Here is a 13,442-nt window from a genome sequence, read left to right on the forward strand (position 1 = left end):
GAAAACATGCACACGCACATACACACATCAAAAGAAAGTTTGCCAAAGATTCGGGGTGGCAGGCCGGACGTAAACTGTGATCAAAATCACAGAGAGGGAGGTGACAGCCTCCACCCTGAAGGCCAGGAGCATACGACTACCATGGATGACAGAGACATCAGAGAAGGTACCTGGAGTGCCACAGAGTTCCCAAGAGGGAGCCCAGGGCTGCTGACAGCAGCAGACACAGCCCCGCCTGTCCCCACATCCCTTTGCCTTGCTTCTGCATCCTCGAGTATGCTGTAGAAGTGCTCTCTGGGCAATTGGGCAATCTATATTACAGGACATACCACAGCAAATTGCAGACAGAGTGAACTTTCAAAGCCTCAGGCCTCATTGTTTCATTCATAATTTTTAAAAATCTTAAAATGTTTCAAAAGACTAAAGGCGAAGCCCAAATTCCTTAATATGGCTTACAAGGCTCCCCAGCTCTGGCCCCCGGTCCCCTCCTCAGCCTCACCTCTCACCACTCCCCTCTTCCTGCCCCAGCCATTCCCCAGCCTCGCTTTGTACTTGCCTTTTCCAGCCTATCTGCCTGTATTTCAGTTCTACCAATGGCCTCGTATCTCTTCCAACCAAAATATTTGTTTTTCTCCTGAGTGAAACCACCACGCCCAAAAATGGCCTCCATTTGGTTGACTTCTACACATCCTTAAGAGGGTGGCTCTGAGGTCACTTTATCTAGAAAACTTTCCCATGCCTTCCAGGCCAGGGCAGGCTACAGAATTCCATATCCTCTGTCTCCCCTATCACAGCACCTATTCCCTATTGGACCGAAGTTCTGTGATGGCACCAAATAGGATGGGACATTTCATTCCGTGTCTAACACACAGTAGGACCTTAATAAATATTTGTTGAATTTGCCTTTCTGAGACCATGAGCTCTGTGAGGCTACAGAGGCTATAGGCCCAGGACCAGGTGTGATACCTTTCATATGCTAACCATTCATGACTGTTCTTAGATGAAAGATTTTCCCCTTGTCCCTCCTGCTACCCCGAACCTTTGGCAAACTTTCTTTTGATGTGTGTGTATGTGCGCATGCGTGTTTCCCGAGTGTGAAAATTCTAGGGCAAATTGAATTTTGTCTTGATGGTTGCCAAGCCCCAGACATCACATGTTTCAAGATCACTTGAGGTCAGGAGTTCGAGACCAGCCTGGCCAACGTGGTGAAACCCCGTCTCTACTGAAAATACAAAATCTTTTTCATTCTAAGTACCTTGGTTTGTGGCTCCATTAAATCTAAGAGATGTATAATTTTGTAGCCCTGGGACATGTACTTAGCTTCAGTGCTTTGGTTTTTTTGTTTTAAACTTTCATTTTCAGTGACATCTCAGGCTTGATGCCATTTCTTATTAGGAGGCCTTAGCCCAGAAGTCCTCCCACGCCATGAACCTGTGATTCTGATACTAGATTTTATTTCATCCGGCAGATATGTAGTGAGCACATGTGATGTGAGCATTGGTCTGGATGCTGGAGATACACAGGGAACCAAAGAAACAAAGTCTCCTCACTGATGGAGCTTACATTGGAGGGTGGGGGACAATAAACACTTCACTCAATAAAGTCTATAGCTTGGTAGATGGTGATAGTGCTCTGGAGAAAAACTAAGCAGGCTGGGTGAAAGTGAGCGAAGAATTTTTGTAAAAGTAGCTGAGGAGAACCTCATGAAGAACAGGATGTTTGAGCAATCATATAAAAGATGGGATAGGAAGTCACGCGGTATGTGAGGAAGAGTGTTCTAGATAAAGGAGACGGCGCTCTAGGTCAGAGCAGAGGCTCTGAGTCAGAGGAACCATTTTCCAGTCATCAGATCCGTTTGTGAAAGGAAAATAAGTCTTAGAGCCCCAAAATCTCGAACTCCTGACCTCAAGTGATCTGATGTACCCAGCACTGTCAGTGGGGGGATCCACTTCCTATCCCACCTAGGTCTCCCAAAGTGTTAGGATTACAGGTGGGAGCCACGGAGCTTGGCCTCTTCTGAGTTTTTGATTAGCCTCTCCAATCAGATATGCATTTATCTCAGTGAGCAGAGGGATGACTTTGAATAGAATGGGAGGCAGGTTTGCCCTAAGCAGTTCCCAGCTTGACTTCTCCCTTTGGGTTAGTGATTTCTGCTTCCTCTTCACATGCCACAGGCACACGATATTGGAATTAGGATGTCTAGTGGAATGGTGAACTCCCAGGTCCAGGAGTGTCCTGATGGTCTAACACTAATGATGAAGGTGATGGCGATGCTGCTAATCGCTAACACTGACCGTTTACCATGTGCTAGACTTGTAATAAAAATTTTACCCAGATTGTCCCATTTAATGCTCAGACTAATCCTATAAAGTTCTACTGTTCTTCTACTCTTTCCCCCATTTCACAAAGGAGGAAATTTATAGAAAAGATTGGTCTCTTCCTGGTTATCTAATCTCCTTCTAACTCCTTGAGACAGACATAAGCTGTCCAAGAGGAAAAGGAAAAATTTTGAAATATATGTTTTGCATTATAAAAGTAAATGTGTCACATGTTTTGGAAAAAATGGAAAGGAAAAGAAATCACCCATTATCATTTTAACATGTTTCCTTCCAATCTTTTTCTTTCTCCTTTCATCTATTTTTCATAACTGTAATCAAGGTATAACCTAAATTTATATATATATATATGATAATGTAAATTCTCCACTGAATTTTTTTTTTTTTTTGAGACACGGTATCACTCTGTCACCCAGGCTGGAGTGCAGTGGCATGATCACAGCTTACTGCAAACCCTGCCTCCTGGGCTTAAGTGATCCTCCCACCCCAGCCTCTGGAGTAGCTGGGACCTCAGGTGTGCACCACCATGCCCAGCTAATTTTTGTATTTTTTGGTAGAGATGGGGTTTTGCCATGTTGCCCAAGCTGTCCATTGAATAATATTTTTAAAGACTTTTTTCAAGCACTTCTGTTCTTAAATGTGATTTCCACAGTTTTGAGTCAAGGGTATTTGTCCATTCTCTCACTCCTATAAAGAAATACCTGAGACTGGGTACTTTATAAGAAAAGAGGTTTAATTGGCTCACGATTCTGCAAGCTGTACAGGAAGCATAGTGGCTTCTCCTTCTGGGGAGGCCTCAAGAAACTTACAATCATGGTGGAAGGCAAAGGGGGAGCAGACACATCTTTACATGGCACGGGCAGAAGTGGGGGCGGGGAGGTGCCACACACTTTAAAACAAACAGATCTAGATAGAACTCACTCACTATCATGAGAACAGCACCAAGGGGGCAGTCTGCCCCCATGATCCAATCGCCTCCACCAGACCCCACCCCCAGCATCGGTGATTACAATTCCATGTGAGATTTGGGCAGGGACACAGATCCAAACCATATCACAAGGCAATAGGTATTTGCTTGGACATCGAGGACAGTCCGCGACAGACTTCCATGGCAGGAGCACTGTCTCATCCCAGCCTGGTCTAGCGCTCCTCCCACAGAGCCAGGAGACTGAGTGTGGATGTGAAACCTCAGGACAGGTCATGGGGTCCATCTGAATGCGCTATACTCAGGGCAGGTGTCCCAGAGGGAACAAGTGGGGTCTTGTGGCTGCCTCACTTCCAACAGAGGCTGGCATAGAAAGTGACCCAGGCTCCAAGCCTGGTGAGTCCCAGTGAGAGGTGACAGCGTGCTGGCAGTCCTCACAGCCCTCGCTCGCTCTCGGCATCTCCTCTGCCTGGGCTCCCACTTTGGTGGCACTTGAGGAGCCCTTCAGCCCACCGCTGCACTGTGGGAGCCCCTTTCTGGGCTGGCCAAGGCAGAAGCCAGCTCCCTCAGCTTGCAGGGAGGTGTGGAGGGAGAGGCGCGAGCGAGAACCGGGGCTGCGCGTGGCGCCTGCAGGCCAGCTGGAGTTCCGGGTGGGCATGGGCTTGGCGGGCCCCCCCACTCATAGCAGCCGGCTGGCCCTGCTGGCCCCGGGCAATGAGGGACTTAGCACCCGGGCTAGCGGCTGCAGAGGGTGTACTGGGTCCCCCAGCAGTGCCAGCCCACCGGTGCTGCTAGATTTCTCGCCAGGCCTTAGCTGCCTTCCCACGGGGCAGGCCTCGGACCTGCAGCCTGCCATGCCTGAGCCTCCCACCCCCTCCATGGGCTCCTGTGTGGCCGGAGCCTCCCCAACGAGTGCCACCCCCTGCTCCACCACGCCCAGTCCCATCGACCACCCAAGGGCTGAGGAGCGTGAGCGCAACTGGCAGGCAGCTCCACCTGCAGCCCCAGTGCAGGATCTACTGGGTGAAGCCAGCTGGGCTCCTGAGTCTTGTGGAGATGTAGAGAACCTTTACGTCTAGCTCAAGGATTGTAAATACACCAATCAGCACCCTGTGTCTAGCTCAGGTTCTGTGAATGCACCAATCAACACTCTGTATCTAGCTGCTCTGGGGGGGCCTTGGAGAACCTTTATGTCTAGCTCAAGGATTGTAAATGCACCAATCAGCGCCCTGTCAAAACAGACCACTCGGCTCTACCAATCAGCAGGATGTGGGTGGGGCCAGATAAAAGAATAAAAGCAAGCTGCCCCAGCCAGCAGTGGCAACCCTCTCCGGTCTTCTTCCACACTGTGGAAGCTTTGTTCTTTCGCTTTTTGCAATAAATCTTGCTACTGCTCACTCTTTGGGTTCACACTGCTTTTATGAGCTGTAACACTCGCCGCGAAGGTCTGCAGCTTCACTCCTGAGCCAGCGAGACCACGAACCCACCAGAAGGAAGAAACTCCGAACACATCCGAACATCAGAAGGAACAAACTTGGGACACGCCGCCTTTAGAACTGTAACACTCACCACGAGGGTCCGCGGCTTCATTCTTGAAGTCAGTGAGACCAAGAACCCACCAATTCCGGACACACCAGGGCATGAGCCCCAGGGCAGACATCCACGGGGCTTGGGATCCTTTTGTTCTGGACGCTAGGGGAACATGGCTATGTGGCAGATCTCTCCATAATATTTTTTTTCCTTTTTCTGCAGTTTCCTAAAAAGTGCCCCCCTTACTCATTCGTCAGAAGCTTCTGAGTCTGCCTCTTGCAGTACCAAGACATTCCCCACTGGGCATAGTCCCTGTGAGGCTGTGGCTTCGAGGTCAGGCTCCCAAGTCTGCCACTTACTCACTCTGGGCCTGGGCACTACTTAACCTCTCTGACCTGCTTCCTTATCTGAAAATGAGGCTAATAATCATTCATACCTCACAGAGTTGCTAGGAGGGTTAAATGGGCATTTTCCTGGGTACCGAGCATGTAGTGGGGGTTCAACAAATGGTGGCTGTTGTTCTAGAAACTTTCTCCATATAGACAGCTCATGAAGGAAGCCATGGAGCGTTGTCTGTGCACTGGGTAGCTGGGCGTGGAAACAGCACATCCTTCATCTGGAATGTCCAGACCCCTGCATCCTCTCAGCACTGTTCAGGTGCCAGGCGGAGAGGGAGACTGCATGAAGGCCCTCCTGCTCCCCCTACCGCTCTCCCCTCTTCCCTGTCCTATTTCCCAAGGACACAGGAAGAACTTTACCAGGGGTAAGACCAAATTATGTAAACACTCAGACCGGAGCAGTAGGAGGCCAGCCATGGTGCTGACAAGGGGTCCTGGGAGCCTCCTGCTCCAGGTGTCACCCCCCCTATTTCTTCACCTGATAGTGGAGAAAATTTGTGTGTCTACCTTGTCACCTAGTGGTGGTGTTCAAATGAGATTATATCCCTCAGCATGGCGATGGCATGTTATTATTAGAAATAACTTCATGAGCTAGGCACTGTGGCTCATGCCAGTAATCCCAGCACTTTGGGAGGCCGAGGTGGGTGGATCACCTGAGGTCAGGAGTTTGAGACCAGCCTGGCCAACATGGCGAAACCCCATCTCTACGGAAAATACAAAAATTAGCCGAGCCTGATGGTGCATGCCTGTAGTCCCAGCTACTCCAGAGGCTGAGGCAGGAGAATCTCTGGAACCTGGGAGGCGGAGATTGCAGTGAGCCGATATCATGCCACTGCACTCCAGCCTGGGCGATGCAGCGTGACTCCATCTCAAAAAGAGAGAGGAGAGGAGAAAGGAGAGAGAGAGAAGGAAGGAAGGAAAGAAAAAAGAAAGAAAGAAAGAGAGGGAAGGAGGGAGGGAAGGAAGGAAGGAAGGAAAGAGCTTCGTGGAATCCATCCCCCAGCCTAAACACTGTTTTGTGCTCAAGAATCTCAGCTGTTTCTTAGGACAGAAATCCAACCTAATCCAAACATCATAGCTAATGTTTATTGAGTCTACATGCAGGCGCCAGCCCTATTCCTGATGCCTTCCATCAATCTCTTTATTTAACCCTCACATCAACCCAGTCATGGAGGTCCTACTGTTTTGTGCTTCACAAACTAAGAAGCCAAGGCAGAGAGGTTTAATGACTTGCCTCAAGTCATCGAAAGCTAAGAAGTAGCAAAAACAGGCTCCAAAAACCCCAAACACTGACAACACCAGTGCGCTGGAGGACATGGAGCAACAGGAGCTTTTATTTATTGCTGGTGGGAAACCAAAATGGTGCAGCTACTTTGGAAGACAGCTTGGCAGTTTCTTACAAAACTAAACCTACTCTTACCCTATGATCCAGCAATCACGCTTGTTATTCATCCAGATGAATTGCAAATTTATGTCTGCATAAAAACCTGCACAGATGTTCACAGCAGCTTTATTCATAATTGCCAAAACTTAGAAGCAACCAAGATATCCTTCAGTGGGTGAATGAACAAATCACTGTGGTATATCCAGACAATGGAATCTCATTTAGTTCTAGAAAGAAATGAGTTATCAAGCCATGAAAATACATAAAGATAACTTAAATGCATTTTACTAAGTGAAAGAAGCTGATCCGAAAAGGCTACATACTGTATGATTCCAATTGTATGATATTGTGGAAAAGGCAAACTATGGAGACAGTAAAAAGATCAGTGGTTTCTGGGGGGAGGGATGGATGAATAGGCAGAGCACAGAGGATTTTTAGGGCAGTGAAAATACTCCGTATGATACCACAATGAGGGAAACATATTATACATTTGTCAAAAGCCATAGAATCTACAACACCAAGAGTGAACCCTAATGTAAACTATGGACTTTGAGTGATAATGACATGTCAATATGGGTTCATCAGCTGTAAGAAATATTCTCTGGAGGGGAATAGCAGGGGAGGAGACAAGGGCTATATAGGAACTCTCTGCACTTTCTGCTCAATTTGCTGTGAACCTAAAACTACTCTAAAAGAGTTTGGGGCCGGGTGTGGTGCCTCATACCTGTAATCCCAGCAGTTTTAGGAGTCTAAGGTGAGACGATCCTTGAGGCCAGGAGTTCAAGACTAGGCTGGACAATGTAGTGAGACCCTCACCTCTACAAAAGAAAAAAATCAGAATTATGTTTTGTTAATTTAAAACAAACAAAAGAGAACAGGCTTCAAACCCAGGAAGTTTAGCTCTGAAGCATACCCATTAACCACTATGCTATACTACCCTCAACTTGCAATGGAAGGAAAAATCCAACTTTTTTAAGAAGTTATACACACACACACACACACACACACACACGTAAAGGAAACTGCTGGGTTTTAAAATACAGTGACAGAGGCCGAGCACGGTGGCTCACACCTGTAATCCCAGCACTTTGGGAGGCCAAGGCGGGCGAATCACAAAGTCAAGAGATCAAGACCATCCTGGCCAACATGGTGAAACCCTGTCTCCACTAAAAATACAAAAATTAGCAGGGCATGATGGTGCATACCTGTAATCCCAGCTACTCGGGAGGCTGAGGCAGGAGGGTGGTGGAGGTTGCAGGGATCCGAGATCAAACCACTGCACTCCAGCCTGGGCAACAAGAGCGAAACTCTGTCTTAAAAAAAAAGAATACAGTGACGGAACAGGTCGCCAGCCCTCCCTGATCCATTCCATCCAGGGAAGGCTAGGAGGCTGATTAGGCCGACTCTGGCCTCACGCACAGTGTTTGATAACAAGCACCTGACACGTGGCGTGATGCCAGCCTCCCCAGGGCACTTTGGTCTGGAAACAGCTGTGAGTAATCTGGAGCACCCGGAGCAGAAAGCTTTATCAGTCAGCCTGCCCCAAAAGCTGCTGCGAAGACTATCTGCTGGTGCAGTCATGCCTCCAACTGCCCTATTTTTAGTGAAACGCATTCTTTCCAGGGCTGTGCTTCTGATGAAGGAGCAAGCCGACTCGGTCTTAAGACATACATAGTCAGTGATGATCAAGCCACTTCCACTCATCTGCCTGATTTAGGGTTTTCTGCAGGTTTATGAACTACTTTTCAAGGCATGTAACTAGGTTTATTGAGTGCTAGTTGATTCCCTGCTTGGTGGGAACCCAGTGGAATAACACTTTATGTCCTAGAAAAGGGGACATGAGACATGCTCAAGCAATAGCATCTTGCCAACATTTCAAAGAACGCCATTCAAGGTCAATAAAAAGCTGTCTTTGCTTTGTAAGGAAGTAAATATCTACATTAGAGACCATAGGACTGCTTTATGTGGTATGTGTTATATATTACGGTAGGAGGAAGAGTTGAAGGAGGGGACAGTGAACCAGGAGGGTATACAGTCGGCCCAGCCAGCTTTAGGTCTTCCTGACAGCAAACCAGGAGGCCAGACAGGACCCAGGAAGTGAGGAATCAGTACCAGAGCTTGCTCAGGCTTAGCTCACTTGAGCATTTATCAGCACACCCTAGAACAGTCACAGCCCAATACCTGATTATAACACGAATAAGAAAAGGATAATCATACAAACCAGTTTTCAAGCACCTTCCATGTGCAAAATATTTAAACACATTATCATTTTTTAACCTCAGAAAAACCTCATGCAGTGGGTATTCTTATTCCAATTTTGCAGAACTGAGGCTCAGAGAAGGTAAACAATTTTTCCTTGTCAGTGGCAGAGCTGATAGTACTACTCAAATTTTTCTGACTACAAAGCCCATGCTTCCTCTTTCCATTTGTCATGCTGGCCCCTCTGAGCATCTTGGCCATTACACAAAAGGGTGGCCGGGCCAAAGTCTTTGCCTGGCCAGACACTATGGCTCAAGTCTGTAATCCCAGCACTTTGGAAGGCTGAGGCAGGTGGATCACTTGAGCCCAGGAGTTCAAAACCTGCCATGGGCAACATGGCAAAACCCTGTCTCTACAAAGAATACAAAAATTGCCTGGACATGGTGGTGCATGCCTGTAGTCCCAGCTACTCAGGAGGCTGAGGCAGGAGGGTTGCTTGAGCCTGGAAAGCTAAGACTGCAGTATGCTGAGATCACACCACTGCACTCCAGCCTGGGCGATAGAGTGAAACCCTGTCTGAAAAAAAAAAAAAAAAAAGGTCTTTGCCAATTTTAGTTTTGTGGCCCAGCATTTAACTAAAATTAAAACAATGTTTTTCTCAAGCATGATCCCACCCCACTTGCCCCACCATTAACCTACATTTGCAGCAGAGCAATACAACATGTTCAGTGACATCAGAGTCACCCAGTGAGAAGTCCATGCTGCCAAGCCTGTTGTGATCCTTTGGGGTGATCTGATCTAACTCTCTTGTTTCCAGATGATGGGAGGAGATCATGAGAAGTTAAACTACTTGCTCAAGGTTACACAGCAATTTAAAAAATTCAAATGCAGATCTTCAGAGCGCAAGTCCAGGACCCTCCCCACAATACCACTCATTCCCATCAGTAGGACTCCAACAGGGCAGGATTCAGCAAAGCTCCACACTGAACCCTACCGTCTGAAAGTCACCTGAGACAGACCATATTGAACGAATGCCACTTCTCCCTCCACACGCAAATAGGAAAAACTCTCCAGCAAAAGAAAAGCACAGCTCACCCTGAGCCCCTTGGAGAGTCCATGTTGGTTTGTGGCGTTTCAGAGCCAGATGTCCACAGATCCCCAGTCAACTCACAGAATCCACTCACATAATTATGTAAGTGCTCTTATATCATCTGGGCACATAAATACACTTCCGGAGGAAACAGTCTCAGATAGCTAGCTCAAAGAGAAACGTCCAGCTGGTGGTCTGTCCTGAACTCCTCCAGGGTCCCTGCTTCTCAGACATGAAGCCTGCTGGACATGAGTTGGATCAAAGGAATCCTAAAAGGAGAGAAAAAGATGAGTGAGCTCACGGTGTCAGTCCCCTGCCCAGTTTCAGATCATCCCATTCCAGAGACAGCCCCGCTGTGTGGGGGGGATGAGAGGTGACAACCAAGGAGAGACAACGTCAAGGCCTTACGCCATGCCAAGGTCCCCTTACCTCCCCATGCCCGTGACAATCGGAAAGCACGGCAGCGCCACCAAGATCAGCTTCACTGCTCTCGTTCAGCAGCCTCTCTCTACTCCTCAGGCTTCTTGGTAGCTCATTGGTTCCCAAAGTTGTGAGGTTGCTCAATTCCAGGAGGTTCTAAGTTGGCAGGAGTTTTATGGATATGGCTGGAGCTGACCACAGATTTGGGCAAATATTGACACTCTTTGAAGATGTGAGATGATACCAGACAAGTACCATGTTGGCAACAGAGAAAGTTGGGAGGGCTGGTGGGAGGAAACTGACATGTATTCAGTTTCAGCTGTATTTCAGGTACTGTCATTTAATCCTTACCATGATTTTATTTTATTTTTTAAGACAGAGTCTTGCTCTGTCACCCAAGCTGCTGTGCAATGGCGTCATCTCGGCTCACTGCAACCTCCACCTCCCGGGTTCAAGCGATTTTCCTGCCTCAGCCTCCCAAGTAGCTGGGGATTACAGGCATGCACCACTATGCCCTGCTAATTTTTTGTATTTTTAGTAGAGATGGGGGTTTCACCATGCTGGCCAGGCTGGTTTTGAACTCCTGACCTCAAATGATCCATCCACCTCGGTCTCCTAAAGTGCTAGGATTACAGGTGTGAGCCACAGCGCCCGGCCCCTTACCATGATTATTATTATTATCATCTCCATTTACTTCTCTCTGTTTAATTTAGTTATCATTACTATCTCCATTTGACAAATGTAGAAAGACTTTCAAAGAGGTTAAGCAATGTCTCCAAGGCCATACAGTTGGGAAATGGTAGAAATGAAATTCTATCCCAAATCCAGCTGACTGCCAACCCACACACATCATATATTCCAGTGCCAGGCACTGTGGGTTTCCTTCCTCACCTCCCTTTTCTTGCTTGCTGGAAGAACCCTGGTTGTACTGAGGCAGCAATATGCACAGCCCCAGGTGGCCCCAGATGGCATCTACCATCCTCTGAAACCACCTCTAGCTATTGGCCCTGTTGCTTGAGCTGCAGCTCAGAATCTGTTTCCACACAGAAACCATCTTACACACAGCAGTCAGTAAGACTGCAATCACCGTACCATCACCATACTGTTGTTCTATGAATTAAGCCAACTTTTATAGACTGATGTAAAATACCATAATTTATAGCATTATTTCTACTGGAAAATGCATTGCAAGATCCACCAGCCCCCACCTCCAACTCCATCAAAAAACAAACAAACAAAAACAAAACAAAAAGCCTTATAGGAGGCTTCATGCATTTTTTATAAGGCTTATAGTTGATTCAAATTTCATGAGTCCCAACACAAAGCTGCCTGCACATTATCAGCCCTTTACTTGTCAAGCAGATCTGGAAATATCAAAGCTGCCAACGGAAATTCTCGGAAGTATAGTTGTATTTGATCCCACCCCACTTTATTAAATTGAAAGAAAACCTTCCCTGAGACTGAAGACAAAATTTATTCCAGTCAGGAAGATAAAATACTAGTTGTTGTATTTATTTTATGATGATGGGGATGCACTTCCCTGGAAGACAGCTGGCTGGCATTATGTCCCCGGGGTTCTCAACCTCAGCACTACTGACATTTTGGTCCAGATAAGCTTTGTTGCCAGCAGCCGTCCTATGCAATGCAGGATGTTTACCAGCATCCTAGGCCCTACTCACTAGATGCCAGAAGCACCCTCTCACCGTGACAACCAAAAATGTCTTCAGACATTGCCAACTGTCCCCTGGCAGAGGCTGATACATTTGGAGGACGTACTTAGAAGACTGCATTAAGCCCAACAGAACAATGGAAACTCTCTGATGAAGAGGTGCTGATCTGTGGGGTTTTGTTGTTTTTGGTTTTTGTTTTTGTCCAAAGGCCACTCTGAGACTGATGTGCATTCTGATGGCAAATCCTACCTTTGTGAAGTAGGGAGCAGATGGTCACCAAAATGGACCAAAGCATCTTCTGGCTGTAATCCTGTGCCAGGCCTCTCTCTAGGCCATCAGGAAGCCCAGCTTCAGAGAGCACATCCCCTCATTGCCAGTTCCTGGGGACTATAAAGCAGAACTCTACCAAGGCCCCTTCTCCTGACCTTGGTTCCTTTCGCACACTTACAGGCTATAAAATGCCACCCCTGGCTGGGTGCAGTGGCTCATGCCTGTAATCCCAGCACTTTGGGAGGCCGAGGCGGGTGGATCACTTGAGGTCAGGAGTTCAAGGCCAGCCAGGACAACACGGCAAAACCCCATCTCCACTAAATATACAAAAAAATTAGCCGGGCGTGGTGGAGCGGGCCTGTAATCCCAGCTACTCAGGAGGCTGAGGCACAAGAATGGCTTGAACCCAAGAGGCGGAAATTGCAGTGAGCCAAGATTATGCCATTATACTCCAGCCTAGGGATAGAGTGAGACTTTGTCTCAAAAAAAAAAAAAAAAAAAAGGCCACCCTTCCCTCCCACTTGGGCTCAACTTTGCCCTGGCTCCTCACCCTGTGAGTTGATGATGGAATTCCTTCAGGATTCAAGTTTCGTTTCATGGTGATTATTGAAGCTCACTTTTCTCAGAATAATTGTCTTAGCACAGCAGTTGCTGTTGAACAGTTTCCAGCAGTTCAGCATTGAAAGAGAATCTAATTAACTTACAGAATATCTTGGGAGACTTCTCTGGAATCCTGCTCCGGCTGCGTCCATAGAGCAGGCTCAGCACATTTTCATAGTGGTAGGCTAAAGTCTCAGGGGAAGTCTTTAGCTTCCTCCCTCGCATTGTTTTCTGGAAAGTCAAAGATTGGAGCTTATCTTATAGTTACCAACCAAATGTGAATTCGTTTCTGGGTTCTTACAACCCTGTATATACCTTATTAACTCTTCTGATAAATTTTATAAGTTCTTCTCAGAACCACTCTCCTTTATCTCAGTGATAATCAAGAGTAGAAAAATGTTATTTATTCATAAATATATATTGTCAAGTCACTGGATGCCAGCTATTTGAGTTTACATTAGTAAGCTAAGAGTAATGCATCTTTTGTTCATTCATTCATTCATTCAGATGCTCTGGGAGGGCAGGAAATTGTGTCCATTGTGCACTCCTTATTTATTGAATAGATGAATGCCCATATTGTTTGAAGTGCTGTTGTTAGTGCTAAAAATACAACAGTGAAC

Source organism: Nomascus leucogenys, chromosome 10 (assembly GCF_006542625.1).
Source record: "Nomascus leucogenys isolate Asia chromosome 10, Asia_NLE_v1, whole genome shotgun sequence".
Lineage (NCBI taxonomy): Eukaryota > Metazoa > Chordata > Mammalia > Primates > Hylobatidae > Nomascus > Nomascus leucogenys.